Genomic DNA, 21,137 nt, shown 5'->3' on the forward strand with positions numbered 1-21,137 from the left:
TCAAATTATGTCCCCTGTGTTTGTAGTCAGATAGTTCAGTGTAAAGTAGAAGGCTTTTAACATATATTTTAAAAATTGTTAATTATCTGGACTCTATCATTTTAGAAAGAACTTTGTCATGCTTCTTTTCTTTTCTTTTCTTCTTCTTTTTTTTTTTTTTTTTTGAGATGGAGTCTCACCCTGTCACCCAGTTGGAGTGCAGTGGTGCGATCTCGGCTCACTGCAGCCTCCGCCTCCTGGGTTCAAGCGATTCTCATGCCTCAGCCTTCCGAGTAGCTGGGACTACAGGTGCATGCCACCATGCACAGCTAATTTTTGTATTTTTGGTAGAGACGGGGTTTTACCATGTTGGCCAGAGGGCCTTGAACTCCTGACCTCAGGTGATCTGCCCACCCTGGCCTCCCAAAGTGCTTGGTTTACAGGTGTGAGCTATTGTGCCTGGCCATGTTTCTTTTCCTTTTTTTTTTTTTAAATCAATTTATGGTAATTTGTCCCCAGTTACTACTCAGTGAATGTATGACTGGATCCTGTAGTAATCAGTATCCAAGTTTTTATACATATGCGTTTAAGCATATGTATTTTTAGGTGTGGTTGGAGATTATTATGTTTAAGCCTATTTTGAGATTATTTTATTTTTCTGATCCGATACATAATTTAATAAATTGCTAATATGTGTTGCCATTTATGTATCTTATTTCAGAGTGCAAAACGGGTGATGTTTTTTCCCTGTAATGCTCAATTCAAGCACATTGTTGCAAAAGTAGTAATGATAATTATTGTTATTCTCCCCACCGTGAAATTTTCTGAGCTCAGAGGAAATGCTGCCAGTCAGTAGTTTCCTGGATTTTAGCATGCCTCCCAACAGTAAAGGTAGTTGAAACTTAGAAAAATAGATTTTTAGAAAACACACGCATGGCAATCACGCTTTTTAAGACAATGACATACTTTCTTCATGATTGGTTTTTCCTCCTTTAAGAGGATTATGCTGTTTTACATATCCATTTTGACTTTCACAACTGGTCCTTTTTTTTTTTTTTTTTATCACCAGTTTGGCAAACAGTGTTGGGTGACTCAGAATTCATTTTGAATTTGTATGATGGACTTTTATTAAAAAGGGTGACTCAGCTCAACTTTTCTGTCATGATTTTCTTTTCTTATCCTTCTCCTGTAGATGCACTGAATATTAATTAGTTCTATTGATGTGACTTGTATTTCTTCTGACCTCCTTTTCCTTTTCTCAAGAGCCAGAAGGAGTATAAAATTGGGAATCCGGCCCCGTGCGGTGGCTCACGCCTGTAATCCCAGCACTTTGGGAGGCCGAGGCAGATGGAGCTTGAGGTCAGGAGTTTGAGATCAGCCTGACCAACATGGTGAAACCCTGTCTCTACTAAAAATATAAACATTAGCTGGGCATGGTGTGGGCGCCTCTAATCCTAGCTACTAGGGAGGCTGAGGTAGGAGAATCGCTTGAACTCAAGAGGCGGACACTGCAGAGCAAGACTCTATCTCAAAAAAAAAAAAAAAAAAAAAAAAATGGGACTCTATGGCAAAGTGAAGGGATCCTGTACTGAGAAAACATCACTTAATTCAGGAGCTTAAGGAGTTTTTTTTTGTTTTGTTTTGTGTTTTGTTTTATTTTAGATCCTCTCAATTTGTACTGGACTTTGGAAATCTGAAAGATTTATTCTCCTGTTATTACCTTTATTGTCTAGATCGGGGTTGGCAAGTTTTTCTGTAAAGGGCCAGATAGAAAATATTTTAGGCTTTAGTAAATATTTTACAGTACCTGTCACAACTACTCAACTGCACTGTTGTGGTATAAAAGCAGCCACGGACAATATGCCACGAATAAGCAAGGCTGTGTTTCCTAATACAACTTTGTATTACAAAATGGAGCAGCTGGCCACGTTTGGCTGGCAGACTGAGGTTGGCTAGCCCCTGCTGTATACTCATGTAATATATAGATAGTGAATTTATTCTGTGAGCTTTTCTTTCTGTCTCTAACCATGTGTGGTCACCAGCCAGTCACACAATATTTATGGAATTTTTCTATGAAAAATATAGAGCCTTTTCTTGTTCTTGTGTAGCTGACTATGGAAAGGGGCTCCTGGGTGAACAGACACAGCAAGCGGTACAGTAGTTGATAAAGGGTGATAGAGGAGTTTTGAGGTGTTGAGTGGTCAAGTATGCCCAGAACCTGGAGGCCCAGTGTAGAGGAGGAGGGCCAGAAGAGGCGTCTTTTTTTTTTTTGAGACGGAGTCATGCTCTGTCGCCCAGGCTGGAGTGCAGTGGCCGGATCTCAGCTCACTGCAAGCTCCGCCTACCGGGTTCACGCCATTCTCCTGCCTCAGCCTCCCAAGTAGCTGGGACTACAGGCGCCCGCCACTTCGCCCGGCTAGTTTTTTGTATTTTTTTAGTAGAGACAGGGTTTCACCGTGTTAGCCAGGATGGTCTCGATCTCCTGACCTCATGATCCGCCCGTCTCGGCCTCCCAAAGTGCTGGGATTACAGGCTTGAGCCACCGCGCCCGGCCAGAAGAGGCGTCTTAACAAAGGGTGCTGTGGCCAGGGGCGGTGGCTCACACCTGTAATCCCAACACTTCGGGAGGCCAAGGGGCGGATCACTTGAGGTCAGGAGTTTGAGACAAGCCTGGCCAACATGGTGAAACCTTGTCTCTACTAAAAATACAAAAATTAGCTGGGTGCAGTTGTGTGCGCTGAGGCAGAATAGCTTGAATCCGGGAGGCAGAGGTTGCAGTGAGCTGAGATTGTACCAGTGCACTCCAGCCTGGGCAACAGAGCAAGACTCCATCTCAAAATAAATAAAATAAATAAATAAATAAATAAATAAATAAATAAATAAATAAATAAATAACGAAAGGGAAGAAAAAAGAAAAGAGAAATGCTGCCTGGGACCCAGAGGCATTTGTGAAGACTTCTGGAAGAAGCGTTTAAGAAGTGAACCCTATCTCGGGGAGCCGCTGGAGGGCGTTCGGTGGAGGAGTGTAATGTGGTCAGTTGCATGTTTTAGAGGGAGCATTCTGGGTGTTAGAGGAGTGTGGACGGAGAGGTGTGCTGTGTTTGTGGTTGGGATGCTGGAAGACTCTGAGGAAACCGTTGCAGCAATCCAGGAGAGACAGAATGCCTTCAAGAAGCTATGAAGGAGTTAGGTAGTAGAAAGTCCTTTTATTTTTAAAAAGTATTACGTGTGGGCGGGGCACGGTGGTTCATGGCTGTAATCCCAGCACTTTGGGAGGCTGAGGCAGGCAGATCACTTGAGGTCAGCAGTTTAAGACCAGTCTGGCCCAACTGGTGAAACACCATCTCTACTAAAAAAAAAAAAAAAAAAATACAAAAATTAGTCAGGCATGGTGACGCATGCCTGTAGTCCCAGCTACTTGGGAGGCTGAGGCCAGAGAATCGCTTGAACCCGGGAGCTGGCGGTTGCAGTGAGCCAAGATTGTGTCACTGCACTTCAGCCTGGGCAAGAGAGCGAGACTCTGTCTCAAAACAAACAAACAAACGAAAAATCACATACGGTCACACAATTTTTTCCCCCTTTTAAAAGACTTCCAAGTATCCAGGGAGTTGCGCTAGTGCAAGAATCAGAGCTTTTCCTTTAACAAATCATACATCTTAATTTTCTTTTCATAATACCATAATAGTTAATTAATAAAATCATCTTCTTTATATTTGGGAAAGAAATTTGGGACTAAAAAAAGGCAGATTCTAATTATACTTGGATTAATATTGTTACTTCTACTAATCTCAAACTCTAAGAGTCAGACGGGCTTGTTAAACACAATTTGCTGGCCCCACCCCCGAGTGTCTGACTCAGCTGGTCTGAGTTAGGATCAGAGCATTTGCATTTCTAACAACTTCCCAGGTGATGCCCATGATGCCGGCTGCAGTTCTAACAACTTCCCAGGTGATGCCCATGATGCCGGTCTGGTCCGGGGACCACACTTTAAGAAGCACTGCCTCAGAGGGTAGACGTGAGAAGCCTTGGGGATTTGGTGGCTCGTATAAAGGTAAGGGAGCGGGCAGAGACAAGGAGGATGTCCAGGTTTCTGGTCTGAGCACTAGGGTACAGGGTGATGCAATTCGCTCTGTGTGTAAAATTCACAATGAGGAGCAGGTTGCGGGGATGATTCATTCAATTAAAATCCTACTGAATTTGAGGGTACCTCTTTAAATATATACAAAAAGGCAATTAGTTATTTGTATCTGAGGTCAGGAGAGAGAGCCTAGGAGGAGAGAGATTGATGAATCTTCAGTGTGCAGATGATGCTTGAAGCCGTTATGCTCTGGAAAGTGCCTGTGGAGTGGGAAGCAAGAAGAGACTGACATGTAGATAAATACTTACCCAATTAGGGGGAAAAAGATACAAGGAGAATGATAAAGAGAAAAACACAAGATAGTTTTTAAAAAGGAAGAAGGAGTGTTAAATGATATTCAGTGTTGCCAAGAGATCAAGATTAAGACTGAAAGCTATTGATAATACCCTTGTAGAGAGGAATTTGGAGCGCTGAGAGCACTGCCCAGATTTCAGCAGGTTGAGGTTTGGAGACAGGGGTGTAGGGTGTGGTGGGAAGATGGGAGGTGAAGTCAGTCCACGTGTGTGATTAGCTCAAGAGCTTCTGTGCCAGCTCACTTGGGCTTTTTGCCCAGGTAGATGCATCGGAAGGTTAGTGAGGGTGGGAATTGAAGATACCAGCCTAAAGCGGTGGTTTAAAGAGTAGGCTACAAAGTCAGAAGACCAGAGTGGGTGAATGGCAGAAAGGAGGGCAGCCAAGATTCTCAAGGTCTGCAGGCTAAGGGGGTTCAGATAGGATGCCTACAGGTATTATTGGGTAGGTAACTTGGTTTTAGTTGGTAAACTGCTAGAGGGTGTGGCCTGGTGAGTGGTCTGCTGGCTAAGATTGTGTGAAGGTGAGTGCTTGCATTGGCGTACTCTCACTTTCTTTCTTCCTCTGGATGTGAATGGTTTGCTCATCGTGATTCCCATTCCAGTATGTAACCTGTTTTCAGGTCATTGTCCGTTTTTTTGTATTGGTGCTTAAAAAACAAAACAAAACTGTTTTCAGTATTTAAAAACACATTAAGCTTTCTATGTACCAGGCTCTGTTTTAAGCACTTTACAATTATTAACTGTATTAATCTTCATTACAAGCCTGGTGAGATAGTTTTTATTTTCCTTTTGCAGAATGCACTGAAGCACGAGAACATTATGTTCATTTTCTTCCTTGCTTTGAAGTTCCCTTATCAGCACAAAACCTTCGACTGCATTTTTGCATTTCTGGCTATCTCTGGCCCTAACTTGCCACAACACAGACCCATGCAGGTTGAAACACAAAGCTGTTTTCTCCTTTGGGTATATAGTGTGTAAAGTGACTGCTGGGGCCTGCTGTTTTCCTGGGAGTGACTTCTCTTTCTGTGCTTTGTGTTTGTAATTCATGCTATTTACAGGCTTTTATATGTAGAGCAGCTGATGTCCAGGTTAAATGCTGTGGATGGGGGGAGTCTCTTCCATTTAGCAGCAGTTTTCGATTTATGGTGTTCCCTGATTCCCGCTATCAAACACAGCCTATCCCAGGATATGGGAAGAATTTTCCTGTTTTAATTATTTCAAGCCATGTGTCTGCACAGTGTACATATTTGACTAATTTGCTGTTTTATGAGGGAATAATAAAAATATCAAAACTGAAGAAGACCTTAGCAAGTATTTAATATAGCCCAGTTCTCTTAAATTGGCAAGCGAGGACATTGGAGCTCAAAAGGTGAAGCGACTTTTCTGTCCAAAATAGATTTGACAGAGCCAGGATCTTAGTCTCCTGCTGTTCAGGGCAATTTGCTTTTTCCCCACGCCACACTGCCTTCTATTAGAAAAGGAAATTGTTTTTCATTTAAAACAGAGTCTAACTTTCCTCATATTATTGGTAGCTAATGGCCCTGTGCATTCGTTAAATGTAGTTGGGTAACAAATATTTCTTTAATAAACTAATTACCTCACTTCTGGGTCAGGTCAATGTGTTATGAAGGTGTTATGTGTTATGAAGAATCCTGGACATTTTTAGAATTTACTTTTAAGAAAATACTAGGCATTCAAAGGGATGCTTTTAAGAAAATACTAGGGATTCAAAGATGGAAGACAGCCTAAGACAAGAGTGGAGCTTAGCATGATAATCTGCATGAGAAATCTGCATGAAAAATAACAGATGACGGTATTTTATTTATTTGTTTGTTTGTTTATTTATTTATTTTTGAGATGGAGTCTCTCTCTGTCATCCAGGCTGGAGTGCAAAGGCACGATCTCAGCTCGCTGCAAACTCCTCCCCCTGCAAACTCCACCCCAGGGTTCTAGCGATTCTCCTACCTCAGCCTCCTGAGTAGCTGGGATTACAGGTGCCCGCCACCACACGCAGCTACCTTTTTTGTATTTTTAGTAGAGACGAGGTTTCACCAGGTTGGCCAGGATGGTCTTGAACTCCTGACCTCAGAAAATCCACCCGCCGTGGCCTCCTGAAGTGCTGGGATTACACGTGTGAGCCATGACGCCCAGCCCTGTACTTTAAATACCATGGTGAAATGAGAACTTTGAAGAGTTTTAAGTGTCTCCTATGTTTGCATTTTGTGCAGTGAAATGAAGGGGAGAGGATAGTTGCTGAGACTGGATTTCACTGTCTCCTCTTAGGACAGGAGAGAATGTGTCTATGTGGCACGCTGGCTAGGGCTCACATGGGGCTTCTGAGGGAAGTCCTCAGAGGTTGGGTGGTTGAGTTGGGACATTTGGCCTGGGGGAACCAGATGCTCAAAGCCACAATTTCTAAGGCAATTTAGACTTAGTTCCCATGATGCTTTGTGTGGAAAAACTTGGCAACACTGATTCATTTGGAAGTAGCTACATGAGACGAGGACAGTTTTGATCAGACTGATGGGATGTGCTTTGGGTGCAGATCATAAATCTATCAGAGTCTCCCTGTAGCTTTGAAGTTGCAAGAGGGCTGTGTTTAAGCCTGTAGGTAGGAGTACGGTGGCTTCATTGTCATCACTGTTTTCTGATATTGAGCTGCTCATGGTCCTAGTTAGGCTGTACTGAGGCTCCTTCTGACCCAGTCAGGAGCATGAAAAGAGGGTGTCTGAAAAAAACAAAGCTGCTAGTGCAAAGCCAAAATATAGCTGAGATTAAAGACTATAACGAACTGAGCTATTTTGAATCTGAAAGTTACCTCATGTTTTGGTAAATATTAATTGTATTTTGATTATATTTACTGAAGACGGATGGACAAGAGGACTTCTGAGCCATGGTCCCAGGGTCACAGGACAAGTGGAGAAAACCTTTTCTTATTTATTTATTTATTTATATATGTTTTTGGGGGCAGGATAAAGGTCTTTATTGAACAGCCTTATCTGACTCAGTAACAAAAGAGCAGGAGGCAACAATTCCCCCAGAAGTCTGCAGCCGTGTCCACCCTTGGCGGCAGGATGCATGGCCCACTGATACATCAGCTGCAGTTCAGAGCCCCTGGTGGCCACTTAAAGATCATAATTGGGGTTCTTCCGAAGGATAACAAAACCTTCCAGAACAGGGGTAACAGGAAGAAATTCCTCAGTGGCCAATTCTGCCCGTTCCCCGTGGGCCAACAACACTGGGGTTGTATGTGTCTGGATCCCTGTGATGGTCTTGGGCTTGCCAGCCTGGCCCACCACGTCCACTGCCTGGTCCACACAGACAGACACTGGCAACGGCCACAGGTCCTCATCAAACGTAACCAGCGTTCGGGGCTGCATGGCAGCCACCAGCCCACACAATACATAGTGTGATTTGCCCAGAATAATGTTTCAAACATCCAGGAAAGAGACAAGCACAGTGAACAGCCCAGCCATGGCCACTGGACTCATAAGCTGCCAGTCACTGTGGTAGAGGCAGAGGGTAAGTGTACCCTTCCCTAAGTGTGTCAGGCCTTGTGCCAAGCGCATCATGAAGAGGTGGTTGGGGTCCTTGGCGTGATATTGAGCTAACTGGTGCAACATTACAACCAGACGGGCATTATTGGTACCACTGCCTACCATGCCCATGGCAAAAATGGAGTTAAAGGAAACTTCTGGATCAGCATCATGAGAGAATTTGCTTAGGGTATCCAGAATGTTGAGTCGTGGATTTGAAACAGAGATGAGGGCCAGTGCTCAAGGTACAGCCCTCCGGAGTGTAGGTTCCCCATATCTCAGCAAGTGGCCGGAGGTTCGTAGTGCCATCTCTGCACCAGTCTCCCCCATAGCAATAAGGGCCATCCCCAGAACAGCCACTCCCTGATGCGCTCCCATGTTTCTTTCCCAGAAAGAAAGCAGGAGTTTCCTTTTCGTCCTTGTCCTTCTTTTCCTTCTTGTCTTTGTCTTCCTCCTCCTCTTTGGAGTCAACGTGTTCACTACAAATGTGGAGCAGCTGCTGCACCTTCAGCGCATTCCCAGAGCCTGCATATGCACACACATCCGCCAGTGTGTCGGCAAAACTGCGGAATGGCTCTGACGCGACCTCCAGTGCAGCCAGGATTGCCTCGATGGCCTCACCCTTCCCCAGGTGATTGAGACCCAGTCCAAGAGAAAGCCAACGAGTGTAAGTGTCCTTGAGTTCAGCCTCTGACTTCTCCATGATGGTCTGAAGGATAGTGGAAGTTACATCTCCATTGCAGGACCCCACTGCCATCATTCCAGAGACTAGAGCTGTCCCACCTGCCACCTCCATGCTGGACTTTGAATCTCCCATCACAGGCAGCAGCAGTGTTAGGACATCTTCACGATTTGAGCCAGCGTAGGCCAAGCCTAGCCCAAAGATGGAACTACGTTTCATGGTGTTGCTTTGTGGAGGACATAATCTGAGAGCAGTCCCAGAGCAGGGTCACACTCATTCTGGATCCCAGAGTTCACTTTGCCTGTGAGCTCCTGACTTAATGTAGTCCTCACAGGAGTACAGGTACTTGTCAGTCTGGGTGAAGCCACTATCCACATCCCACAGCAGAATCATCCCCAGAGATGCAGCCGCACTCGACGTTCCGTGGTCCTTGTTCTTGTAAAGCCATTTGTTGCCATCATCTGTTAGCAGCTTGTCTTGGCCAAAAGCTGCATTCACAAAGCCATTCACAAAAGAGGAGGCCAGGTTCATGGGGGCAGAGTCCACCTGAGAGCCACTACCCCCAAACCTGGTGTTCTCTAGGTGGGTTTTGCAGATGTCCTCAGGCACCTGGGGCTCCATGATGTCCGGCTCCTGAGCTACGGCCAAGAAGTTGCTGTTGAGCGGTACACCGGACACGATCTCTGCCAGGTGCTCATACTCTGCGACATCTTCCCTCAGCTCCAGGAACACCCCGTGCCGGCCTAGCATGAATGCCATCTGTTTCCACACGACCGCATCCCTGCAGGATGTGATGTCTTCTACCATCTCCGTGTCATTGAGCATCGAGGCCAATCTCAGGACTTCAGGGAAGCAGCTAAACTTTCAGAACACACCCAGGGCACAACGCAGTAGGGCTGAGTTCTCAGACTCAGGCACGTCATTCGCATAACTGGTGAGATAAAGGCAGACCTTTGTGTGTGCATTCTCATCGATGTCCTTCTCCAGCATGTCTACCTGCTCAATTTCCATAAGCAGGTTGCAGGCCTCATGCTCTGCATTGTGGGCCATGTTGTAGGGGATGATTTCCTTCACCAGAGTGAGCAGTGGCTCCTGCTGGACCTTCTCTGCGTCATCCAGCTCCTGCCACTCCTTAGCCACTTCTCCTGCCAGATGCCTGACATACTCATGACCCCATGACGCCAACTCCTTCTGGGAGCCTACTGGCTGATACCTGAGGCAGTCACGCTCCCCACTCACGGCCGTGGCCAAAACAGAGATGATAGCAGCAGCAAAATGCTTATTCTCCGCAGGGCCCACGTTCTCAAAGATTTCCTTCAGTTTGCCGTAGTGTGGATGCAGAAATTGAGAGGCTTGGGCACTGAAGTCATAGAAGTTGTAGAAGAACGAATCTGCCTTCGCAGTTCCTCCAGCACTGGTCAACACAGGGATGTGTCCTTCTCCCCGAGTCATTCCACGAGCATCTCCAGTTCATCTCGAAGCTGTTTCTCCTCCTCAGACAGCTCCTGTTTTTTGTCCTTGTCCCCGGCATCCTGCCACTCCTTGCCACTTGACTTCTTGTTGGCGCTGCCGGGGAGCCGCCGCTGGGGGCTGCACTGGCGTCTTGTCCCGGCCTCCCTCCTCCACCTCTGCTGCTACTGCCCTTTATGTTTTAATTTTCATGGGTACATCATAGTGTGTGTGTGTGTGTGTGTGTGTGTGTGTGTGTATGTGTGCGTATATATATGTGTGTGTGTGTGTGTGTGTGTGTGTGTGTATGGGAAAAACTTTTTCTTTAGTATTGTATTTGAAATGCACCTAATGTTTTTACTACAATGAGGCAATTTTTCTTTTTCTTTTTTTTTTTTTTTTTGAGACAGGGTCTGGCTCTGTGACCCAGACTGGAGTGTAGTGGTACAATTATATGACACTGCAGCTTCAGACTGTTGAGTAGCGAGCACCACAGGCATGTACCACCACACTCTGCTCATTTTTATATATTTTGTAGAGACAGGCTCTGGCTGTGTTGTGCAGGCTGGTCTTGAACTCCTGGCCTCAAGTGATCCTCCTGCCCCAGCCTCCCAAAGTGCTGGAATCACAGGTGTGAGTGAGGGCACTGGGACAATGAGGCAATTTTCATATTCAAAATAGATGGCAGCCAAAGCCAGGCCACGGGTCGAGGCAGAAACCTTGCGTTATGAGCCTTAGAAAGCTACAACATTTGACACAATCCCCTGCAGACAGGGGCGCTCAGGAGACAGGTTTTGAGCTTCATGCATCAATTAGCTGGTCTTTGAGGGTGACATCTGTTGGTACATATAATCACTCTTCTTCCCGGGTGTCAATTGTGTAACTGAAAGATGGGGTCTACATATGCCACGTTCAAAATGATTTAAAAAAAAAATAGTATGGCCTGGTGCAGTGGCTCGCACCTGTAATCCCTGCACTTTGGGAGGCCAAGGCGGGCAGATCACAAAGTCAGGAGATCGAGACCATCCTGGCTACCATGGTGAAACCCCGTGTCTACTAGTAAAATAATACAAAAAATCAGCCGAGCTTGGTGGTATGTGCCTGTAGTCCCAGCCACTCGGGAGGCTGAGGCAGGAGAATTGCTTGAACCCAGGAGGCAGAGGTTGCAGTGAGCTGAGATCACGCCACTGCACTCCAGCCTGGGCGACAGAGCGAGACTGTCTCAAAAAAAAAAAAAAAAAGTATGGCCAGACACAGTGACTCACACTGTAATCCCAGCACTTTGGGAGGCCACGGTGGGCAGATCACTTGAGGTCAGGAGCTCAAGACCAGGCTAGCCAACATGGTGAAACCCCATCTCCATTAAAAATACAAAAAATTAGCCAGGCGTGGTGGCATGCAACTCTAGTCCCAGCTACTCGAGAGGCTGAGATGGGAGAATCGCTTGAACCCAGGAGGCGGATGTTGCAGTAAGCTGAGACTTTGTCTCAAAAAATAAAAATAAAAATAAATAGTATATAGTGAAGAGTAAGTGCCTAATTTACTATGTAGTAAGAAAACATTCACTTTCCTTATAGGCTGTTTTGAGTTTATTTAGGAACTTGCCCCCAAATAAGTGAACACCAATCTAGTATCGTTATTGTACCATTTCACTTGACAGTTGTTATAGGGTCTGTTCTTTAAAATGGAATCTTGATAGAATGGGAATTTCAGACTCATTTTGGAGATAAGCTGTAAAGAACTAATGGAGGATGATGTTCTCCTCAGGGTAAGATGGAAGACGGGGCAATGAGACCCCATGGTGAATGCAGATTAATGAATCTAAGTGAGTCTGTTTGGTTTTTTCCAGTTTAGTTGGCCGGAGTGGAGGAACGAGTCATAGAAAATTGAGGCTTTTAATTTCTTGTTTCTTCATGCCATGACATTCAGTACTGACTGAGGGTCAAGCCCTGTGCTAAGTATTTAACATGATCACTTCAATTAATTGGTCTTAACTTAAATAACTCAGTTAATCTGACTTCCATTTTCTGATGTGAAAACTGAGACTTAGGGTAACTTGCCCAGAGTCGATCGTTTTGTAAGCAGCAGAAGATGGAATTCCAACCCACAAAGGCTGACTCTACTTCTTGTGCCCTTTCTCCACCCTCCATAGCCAATCTGTTGACCTTTTGTCTCTTTCTGTTGCCATCACTCTGGTCCAAGTCACCTTAGTGTTGAGCTTGGTCTCAAGCGGTAGTCCCCTAATTAGTCTCCATGGGTCCACTCTGCTCCCTTTGGTTCCTTCTCCACAAAAGAGTGATTTTTTTTTTTTTCTTTTTAAAAGAGGATTTCTCTCTGTCACCCAGGCTGGAGTGCAATGGAGCAATCATAGCTCACTGCAGCCTCAAACTCCCGGACTCAAGTAATCCTCCCACCTGGGCCCCCCAACGTGCTAGGAATACAGGTGTGAGCCATTGCACCTGGCCCTGATTTTTAAAAACCAAGTCCAATCTTGTTACACTTGGAGATGCTTTACCCTAGGGTGCTACTGTAGCTCTTATTTGTGATCTACAGGGACCTCCCTTAGCTACCTCCTGGCTAGGTCGGCAGCTTCATCTTATGCTATTCCGTGTTACTGTGCTACCTGGCAATATTTATGAAATGCAAATTCTTGGGCTCTGCTTCTGGAAAGTCTGATTGACTAGATCTGAGACTGGGCTCTGGGAATATGAATTTTTGATAAGCCAGATTTGGGAAAGTCTTGCTCTAGAAAGTGTGTTCTGTGAATGTTAGTTGCTACTTCGCCATGGAAGCTGCTCTTGTCTTTTATTTCACTCACCTTTGAATTCTCAAGAGTTACAATACAGCTCTGCTCATGAGAAGTGCTGTGCCAGAGCTAAGCCTTAATAACAAAACAGTTTCCCTGGATTGATCATTATTATGACTTTGGTTAACTTCCCGTGTGTAACTGAGAAACTGCTCAGCCAAGAGAGACGGAGAGACACATGGAGTGACACAGAGACAGAGAGAGAGAGAAAGAAAGAGGAAGAAAGAGAGAGAAAGAGAAAAAGAGAGAGAGAAGGAGAGAGAGAGAGACTGAGACTGAGTTTGTCTCCAGTTGGGGTTAACAGAATTTTCGGTGGAATTAACACCACTTTTTATTTCTTACAAGAACTTTCTCTATTTAACCTTTTCTCTATTTGAAAAAACTTGAGATGTAAAATGCAGATGTTCATGCCCAGATATGTTGCTGAATAAAATCTCTGTATATTGGCCGGGCACAGTGGCTCACACCTGTAATCCTCAGCACTTTGGGAGGCGGAGGCGGGTGAATCACAAGGTCAGGAGATCGAGACCATCCCGGCTAACACGGCGAAACCCCTAAAAATACAAAAACTTAGCCGGGCGAGGTGGCGGGCGCCTGTAGTCCCAGCTACTCGGGAGGCTGAGGCAGGAGAATGGTGTGAACCCGGGAGGCGGAGCTTGCAGTGAGCCGAGATCATGCCCCTGCACTCCAGCCTGGGCGATAGAGCGAGACTCCATCTCGAAGAAACAAAAAACAAAAAAAATCTCTGTATATTAAATGTAATCATATTCAATATATACTGTACCCATAAGCCTAAACCCCAGGGTTTTTCTTCCTTTTGCTTCTTCCTTTATATATTAACACGTTTTTCGAAATGTGCTTTTGAAATATAAGGGGTTGTAAAACTTTGAACTTACAGAATGTGGAGAATAAAATAACCATTTTTGTACTTATCAAAGTTTCAAACAACCCTACAAAAATTTGGAAAACTTTTGCAAGAATCTTGTCTGTAAGGTTTATATTCTAGATTAAGAAGTTATTATGTAATGCACATACAGATACAGATAAAATTACTTTTCACAGATTAATTTTTACAGATATTTTTGTCTACCTTTATCACCAAGTATTTGATTTGTAAGTTATTTAGTTGCACCTCATATGTGTGCATAAAATGAGCAAGCTACTATTTATGTCACATTATTTCAGTTCTTTGTTTTTGGTTAATTCTAGCATTTGTACTGCATTAAATTATTTTATTGCACTGTTGATTTTTATTTTCCCCATTTGTACTGAAGAGAATGTTAGGTTGACATTTCTTCTTGGCATGTCTCTAAGCTCAGCAAATATAGCAACCGAGGTGCTAAATTTCAGTCAAAAATAGAACTCCTCAGCCTCATTTTGGAAATTTCTTCTCATTCATGCACAGGGATTCTAGTGTCAAATTTTTAGCTCTGCCCTCTGCTGGTCATTTCAAATTATGCAGAAGAATTCTCAGAATAGTGTTCATTTCCAAATAGAAGGAGTTTCAGGAAGGCGTCTTAAAATTTCACCCCTGCAAAATATATTCCAGGAAAATTAATTGTAATAGCTTTACATTTTAAAATGAAAAATTCTTTGAGGTAAATTTTTGAAATTAGAGAGGAGTGAAATCTTTATAGATTTTTCAAGAAAAAAAGCATTTGTGTTTTTTTTTCCCCCAAGTACAGGTGGAAACAAATACGGTTACAGTAAAGGTAACAATAACATTAGAGAAAACAATCTGATATGTATAAATGCTAATGTTGATTAAGTATTTTTTGTCCTCTTCTGATATAGCACTTACTCCATTAAAATCTCTTGATAGGTTAAAATAACACAACTTCCTTTTCAGATAAAATGGATTTTTAATTAAGTTGTATTTGCTAAAGGGTTATATGCTCCTTTAGCTAAATGATTAACCATTATTGAAATATGTTTTCACTTTTAAGGATGTGAACAAAAATTTTGTACAGAAGCTTATATCAAGGTACAAAGATCATGGTTGCTTATAGATACGGCAATCCTTCTTCCAGCCACCAAGCAATCCTTCAGCCAGCCATCAGACATAGTCAACAAATAACTGGGTGGAAACTGGGTAGTGTCTTCTGTGTACAGGATGAAACAAGACATCAGTCCATCCCATGCGCTCATTAATTATGAACAAGAAGCAATGCCTGTAAGCATGAGGAAAGTTTTTACAACGTGAGACCAAGAAAAACAGGGAAGGCATATCTTGCTTACAACCTTGTTGGATCAAAGCTTTAATTAAGGTCAAACTGACATTTAATAATAATTTGAGACTAAAATCCAGCTAAAGAGTACTGAGCTAGGTGATGAAAATTGGTTTCGTTTCTCAACTCTTACCAATGGTGTGGCCTCACCAGTAACAGTCAAACTAAACCCTCTAATGACCTGTTTAATGCTAATAGTCACCATTTTCTGAGTTCTTACTTTGCTGGGGGTTTTACACATATCATTTGATCTTTAACACCCCTTGGACGTTTTGTCAGGTGTGTTTTTTATAAAGAGACTGGTCATAATAATTAGCAGAGAAGCTATTCAGATCTAGGTATGTTAAACTCTGAAATGCCTGCTCCTAACTGCTGTGCCTATTATGCAGAAGTCCCTAAATCTATTTTGGAATAATCATTACAGGCTATGCATCCACATGTATTAGCATTTCACAAGTATGTTCAAAGGCAAAGAGATTATGGGTTCTCACAGGAACTTTCCCTTTATCCATAGCTTCAGAAGATAAAAAATATGTAGTAGAACCTAAACCATCCTTCTATGGGACTATACATGGATATTATGCATAAATATCCTGGCTTCTAAGTCCCAATTGTTGTGTTGATTTAAGGACATGGTCTTTAGAAATGACTTGTTCAAATTCTCTACTTTATTCTCTTGAATTATATTTGGGATGAAGCACTGCACGTGAAGGCCGACCTTGTTTTTAAATGATGATAATAAGTGTAGCCATAATGGCTATATGGTCTACTAACGGGTGAGTCAATTCCCATTCTAAGCACCAACAAGGCACCCTAGTCTATAAGTAGCAGAGCATGTCACAGATCTTAATCTCAGTTCCAGCTTGCTTCCTGTGCTATACGTGGTTGGTGACAGATCTTAAGGCTGAGCCCTTATTTTAGCTTTGCTTTCTGTGAAAAGAGACCCAACAGGCAGCTTTAATATATGTGCTACTTCTGCTTGGTATGTGTTTTCCCGGAGCACATTGTTCAAACCTCACCTTCAGCTAACACCTTTGAGAAAATGTAAGCTCCGGTGTGGGCAAAATCTGGATTCTGAGAGACAGGAGTCTTAGAAAATTGTGAATGCAGTTTCGTACAGTGTTTCTTTTTGCTTAAGAAAATCTTTATGATAGGCATTTAGACGTTGCCCCGCTCAGCTTGAGACTTGCTATCTAATTTTAAGACTGAATCACTGAAAAGTGTAAGTCTGCCTCTGAAGGAGCAGAACTGTCTGTGTAGCAAAGCAGAGGAACCAATGGACTTTTTCTTTATTTTTTTTGAGATAGGGTCTTGCTCTGTTGTTCAGACTAGAGTGCAGTGGTGCTATCATAGCTCACTGCAGCCACAAACTCCCAGGTTCAAGCGATCCTCCCACCTTAACCTCCCTAGTAGCTGGGACTACAGATGTGTACCACCTAGCCCATCTAATTTTTTTTGTTTTTTTAATAGAGATGGGTTTTTGCCATGTTGCCCAGGCTGGTCTCGAACTCCTGGGCTCAAGCAATCCTTCTGCTTCGGCCTCCCAAAGTGCTGGGAATACAGGCATAAACCACCATGCCTGGCCTCCAATGGACTTTTTAATGCATGTCACTGTTCTGAATTAATCCCTGCTATCAGCACTTTTCATCTTCTCTTTTCTTATTCCTTCTGGAGGGTAGGTACCAGCATGGGCTCTGACATTTACAGAATACACATAAGTCTCCCCTCTGTCTAATCCTGTCCTGATCCTGTCTCCTCTAGGCCCAGTCTAAATCTTCCGTGCTCTTCACTGGACCCTTTTGATACTCTGAGCTCATTTAAAAGAAAAAGAAAAAAGAAAAAGAAAAAAAAAGCCTTACATTCCTTTCATTCCTTCCTTTAGCTCAAAATTGGTTTCCTTTTATAAGGCTATAGTTTTTGAAATTCACCCCACTCTAATTCCTTCCTTTGCATCTTCTACTGTCATAGAGCCAGGAGGAGGATGTGTGTGTGTGGGGGTGGGTTCCATATGCGTGACCTTTTGTTTCCGTTTCCAAATTTGTCCTAGCAATAGCATCATGCGGTAGACTCATACATACCAAGCTCTCTTCTTCTTACGCTTGTTCCCAGCATGGTGGCCCTGTTGCCTGTGCCTACTTCTGGGATGAGCTAGGATTAAGTAGAGACAACATCCCAAGAAGCTCATGTCATGCTAGAATACCAATCTAGGAGATTCTGTTTCTGGAACCCTTGCTGCTCTACTAAGCAGATCCATGCAGAGAGAAGCCTGCCACTGGCTTGGCATTTCTCAGCCTTTCAACCCTGCGGAGTGTCTACTTTGCAACTCACCACCTCCTTCTCCCTTACTCAGAGCCATCAGTGATTATTGGAGACAGCCACAAACACTGGCAATAAAATCCACTAAACTTTCCAGAGTTCCAGTCTGAGTTGTTCGCTCCGTAGCCCTGTGATTTTGGGCGAGTTACTTCTTTGAGACTTAGTGTTTTCATCTGTGAGGTGAGGAAAATCGAAGCGTTTTGGTGAGGATGAGATAAAATATCAGGCACCTAGGTAAGAGAACATTATAGAGTATGTGTGGTAGAATCCCCAGCTGGGTATGAGTCTTGGCTTTGCTGGGTGATTGCTATGTGGCACTGACTGGCTCACTTGTCCTCTGTGGGCTTGGTTCCTAGTTGTTAAGATGGAGGGTTAATGATATTTACAGCGTGGGTTGTAAAGGGGCTAGGGCAATGCCTAGCATGGAATGGGGACTGAGTGGATGCTAGAGCCATTTTATCATCATTTTTGCTGTTATATTCATGGCAGGACTTTTTCAGGCAAAATTCATGTATCATCTCATTTAATCTCGGTTCTCAAAAAGTACCCCTTGAGCTGGTTGTATTTACGGTTTTTTTTTTCTTCTTTTGAGACAGTTTCACTTTGTCATTCAGGCAGGCGTGCAGTGGTGCAATCATAGCTCACGGCAACCTTAGCCTCCTGGGCCGAAGTGATCTCGCACCTGAGCCTCTCTAGTAGCTGCTACCACAGGTGCGTGCCACCGTGCTCGGCTAATTTATTTATCTATTTATTTTTTGTAGAGATGAGGTCTCACTATGTTGTCCAGGCTGGCCTTAAACTCCAGGGCTCAAGTGATCCTGTCACCTCGACTTCCCAAAATCTTAGGATTACAAGTGTTAGCCACTACTCTCAGCCTGTGTGATACTGTTTTATAGGCCAGGGACCAAATGTTCTCACAGTGAAATTTCTAGAAAAAGATGGAGTTATGATTTAAGCCCAGAAGTTGCCTCATTTAAATTCTATGAACTTTTTGTTAGATTATGATAAAGCTAACATGTAGTAAGGGATTCAAGAAGTGTTAATACCAGCCGGGCGCGGTGGCTCACACCTGTAATCCTAGCATTTGGGAGGCCGAGACAGGCAGATCGCCTGAGGTCAGGGGTTCGAGACCAGCCTGGCCAACATGGCAAAACCCCATCTCTACAGAAAATAGATATATCAGCCAAGTATGGTGGCGCATGCCTGTAATCCCAGCTACTCGGGAGGCAGGAGAATCTCTTGAACCCAGGAGGCAGAGGTTGCAGTGAGCCAAGATCGCTACACTGCACTCCAGTCTGGGCGACAGAGTGAGACTCCATTAAAAAAAAAAAAAAAGAAGGGTTAATACTCACAAGGCCTACCCAGTTAAGAAGAATACATGTCCATGTCTTAGGAGAACTTACGTTCTCGTTGGAGATAGGGAGCAGACAGACAATGCATCAAAGAGAATTCTCAGTTCAAACACAGTGAATGCTGGCACAGATGGTACAAAGTGCTCTGGGAACACAGATGAAGCAATAAACTCCACCTGCACAAGTGGAAGAAGGCCCCGTTCTAGAAAGATGGCATTTGAAGCAGCACGTGAAAGTTAAGTAGGAGTTTTCCAGGTGGAAAAGGCAGGTCGTTCTTGGCAGAAAACCTGATTTCTGCCTCAGAGATATGGTTGGCTGTGAAAGATCCTGACACATTCAAGAAATGGTGAGCAATTCCAGTGGCAGAAACCAAGGTGGGCTGTGAAGGATGGGCGGGGACAGGGACGGGAGATACCTGTTGCTAAGGGCATCTTCACAGGCACATCAGCAATCTCAATTCTATCTCAGAATCATTCGAGGTCTCAAATATTTGTATTTACTTATTTTTAAAAATTACTCAAGTATAGTAGAGAGAAGAAGGAAAGAGTAAAACAAGGAATTTGGTCTGTAACTGACTGTGAACAATCAATTGAAATCAATTGAAATAACTCACTACCCTTGGACCAACCAGAGATCTCAGATTTGTAGTAGCAAGAAAGAAATACGCTAATCTTTTCCTTCCTTCCTTCCTTCCTTCCTTCTTCCTTCCTTCCTTCCTTCCTTCCTTCCTTCCTTCCTCCCTCCCTCCCTCCCTCCCTCCCTCCCTCCCTCCCTTCCTCCCTCCCTCCCTTCCTCCCTCCCTTTGTCTCTTCCTCCCTTCCTTTCCCCTCCCCTCCCCTCCCCTCCCCTCCCTTCCTTCCCCTCCCCTCCCCTCCCCTCCCCTCCCCTCCCTTCCTCTCCCCTCCCCTCCCCTCCCCTCCCCTCCCTTCCTCTCCCCTCCCTTCCCTTCTTATTCATCTCAATCACTTTGGGCTCTCAAATCTAGTTTAAAAAGATTTTGATGGGCCAGGCACAGTGGCTCATGTAATCCCAGCACTTTGGGAGGCCAAGTCAGGAGGATCACTTGAGGCCAGGAGTTCCCCTTCCCCTTCCCCTTCCCCTTCCCTTCCCTTTTCCACAGGGCCTTGTGCTGTCATCCAGGCTGGAATGCAGTGTTGTGATCATAGCTCACTGCAGCCTCAACCTTTCAGACTTAAGCAATCCCCCCACCTTGGCCTCCTGAGTAGCTAGGACTAGAGTTTCACACCACCACACCCTGCTAGTTTTGTATTTTTTGTAAAGACAGGGTTTTGTCATGTTGCCCAGGCTAGTCTCGAACTCCTGAGCTCAAGTAATCCACCCACTTTGGCTGCCCAAAATGCTGGGGTTACAGGTGTGAGCAACCTCACCTGGCCACTAATCTTTGCTTTTGATGAAGACGATTTTCTGCTTAGTGGAGAGCTAGCTACAGGGATGTGGTAATCATGTAAGAGACTATACATGTTGTTTTAATTTTTATTTTTTTAACTACTCTCATTCCGTTGCCCAGGCTGGAGTGCAGTGGTGCGATCACAGCTCACTGTAGCTTCTAACTCCTGGCCTCAAGTGATTCTCCCACCTCCACCCCCATCTCTGGAGTAGCTGGGATTAGACATGCACTTTCATGCCTAGCTATTTTTAAATATTTTGTAGAGACAGGGTCTAGCTATGTTGCCAGGTTGGTCTCAAATTCCTGGCCCCAGGTGATCCTCCTGCCTTGGCCTCCCAAAGTGCTGGGATTACATGAGCCACTGTGCCTGGCCTATCAAAATATTTTTAAACTACATTTGAGAACCCAAAGTGATTGAGATGAATAAGAAGCACATTCTACAGACACATCTGAGATGGAAATAATTGATTTTGGCGACTTACTAGATTTTGAAGGGGTAAGCTTGTCTAGTTTTGGAGATTAGATGGGCAATGCTTTATTGAGTAATGTTTTTTGATAATTCATACTCTCAATTTTTGATGAGCAATCCACAATTTGTTAGTATATAAAAGGACTTTTTAGCTATATCATAAAAAAAATCTGACCATCTGTCCTGGGACTTCAAAATTAAATACTTTTTTTTTTTTTTTAAATAATGACTAAAACTCAGAATTTTTATAAATATATATCATTGAAAAGGGCCAGACGTGGTGGCTCACTCCTGTAATCCTAGCACTTTAGGAGCCTGAGGCAGGAGAATCACTTGAGCCTAGGAGTTTGAAACCAGCTGAGGCAACATAGTCAGACTCTGTCTCTACTGGAAAAAAAAAAAAAAAGTCAGCCAGGCACAGTGGTGCACACCTATAGTCCCAGCTACTTGGAAGGCTGAGGCAGGAGGATCACTTGAGCCA

General features: G+C 44.0%; 1 protein-coding gene and 1 pseudogene across 2 annotated transcripts in view; one reads left to right on the plus strand and one right to left on the minus strand.

Moving 5' to 3' along the window:
- The window catches only part of FMN2 (formin 2), a 405,197-nt gene that overhangs the window by 45,478 nt on the left and 338,582 nt on the right, over window positions 1-21,137 (plus strand).
- Window positions 7,381-20,260, minus strand: LOC126951483 (26S proteasome non-ATPase regulatory subunit 2-like; annotated as a pseudogene). Its single transcript, XR_007724490.1, has 3 exons — window positions 20,168-20,260; window positions 17,458-17,657; window positions 7,381-10,270 (listed from the first exon to the last, which is right to left on the minus strand). The product of XR_007724490.1 is annotated as a 26S proteasome non-ATPase regulatory subunit 2-like (transcript).

This window comes from Macaca thibetana, chromosome 1 (assembly GCF_024542745.1).
Source record: "Macaca thibetana thibetana isolate TM-01 chromosome 1, ASM2454274v1, whole genome shotgun sequence".
NCBI classification, from domain to species: domain Eukaryota; kingdom Metazoa; phylum Chordata; class Mammalia; order Primates; family Cercopithecidae; genus Macaca; species Macaca thibetana.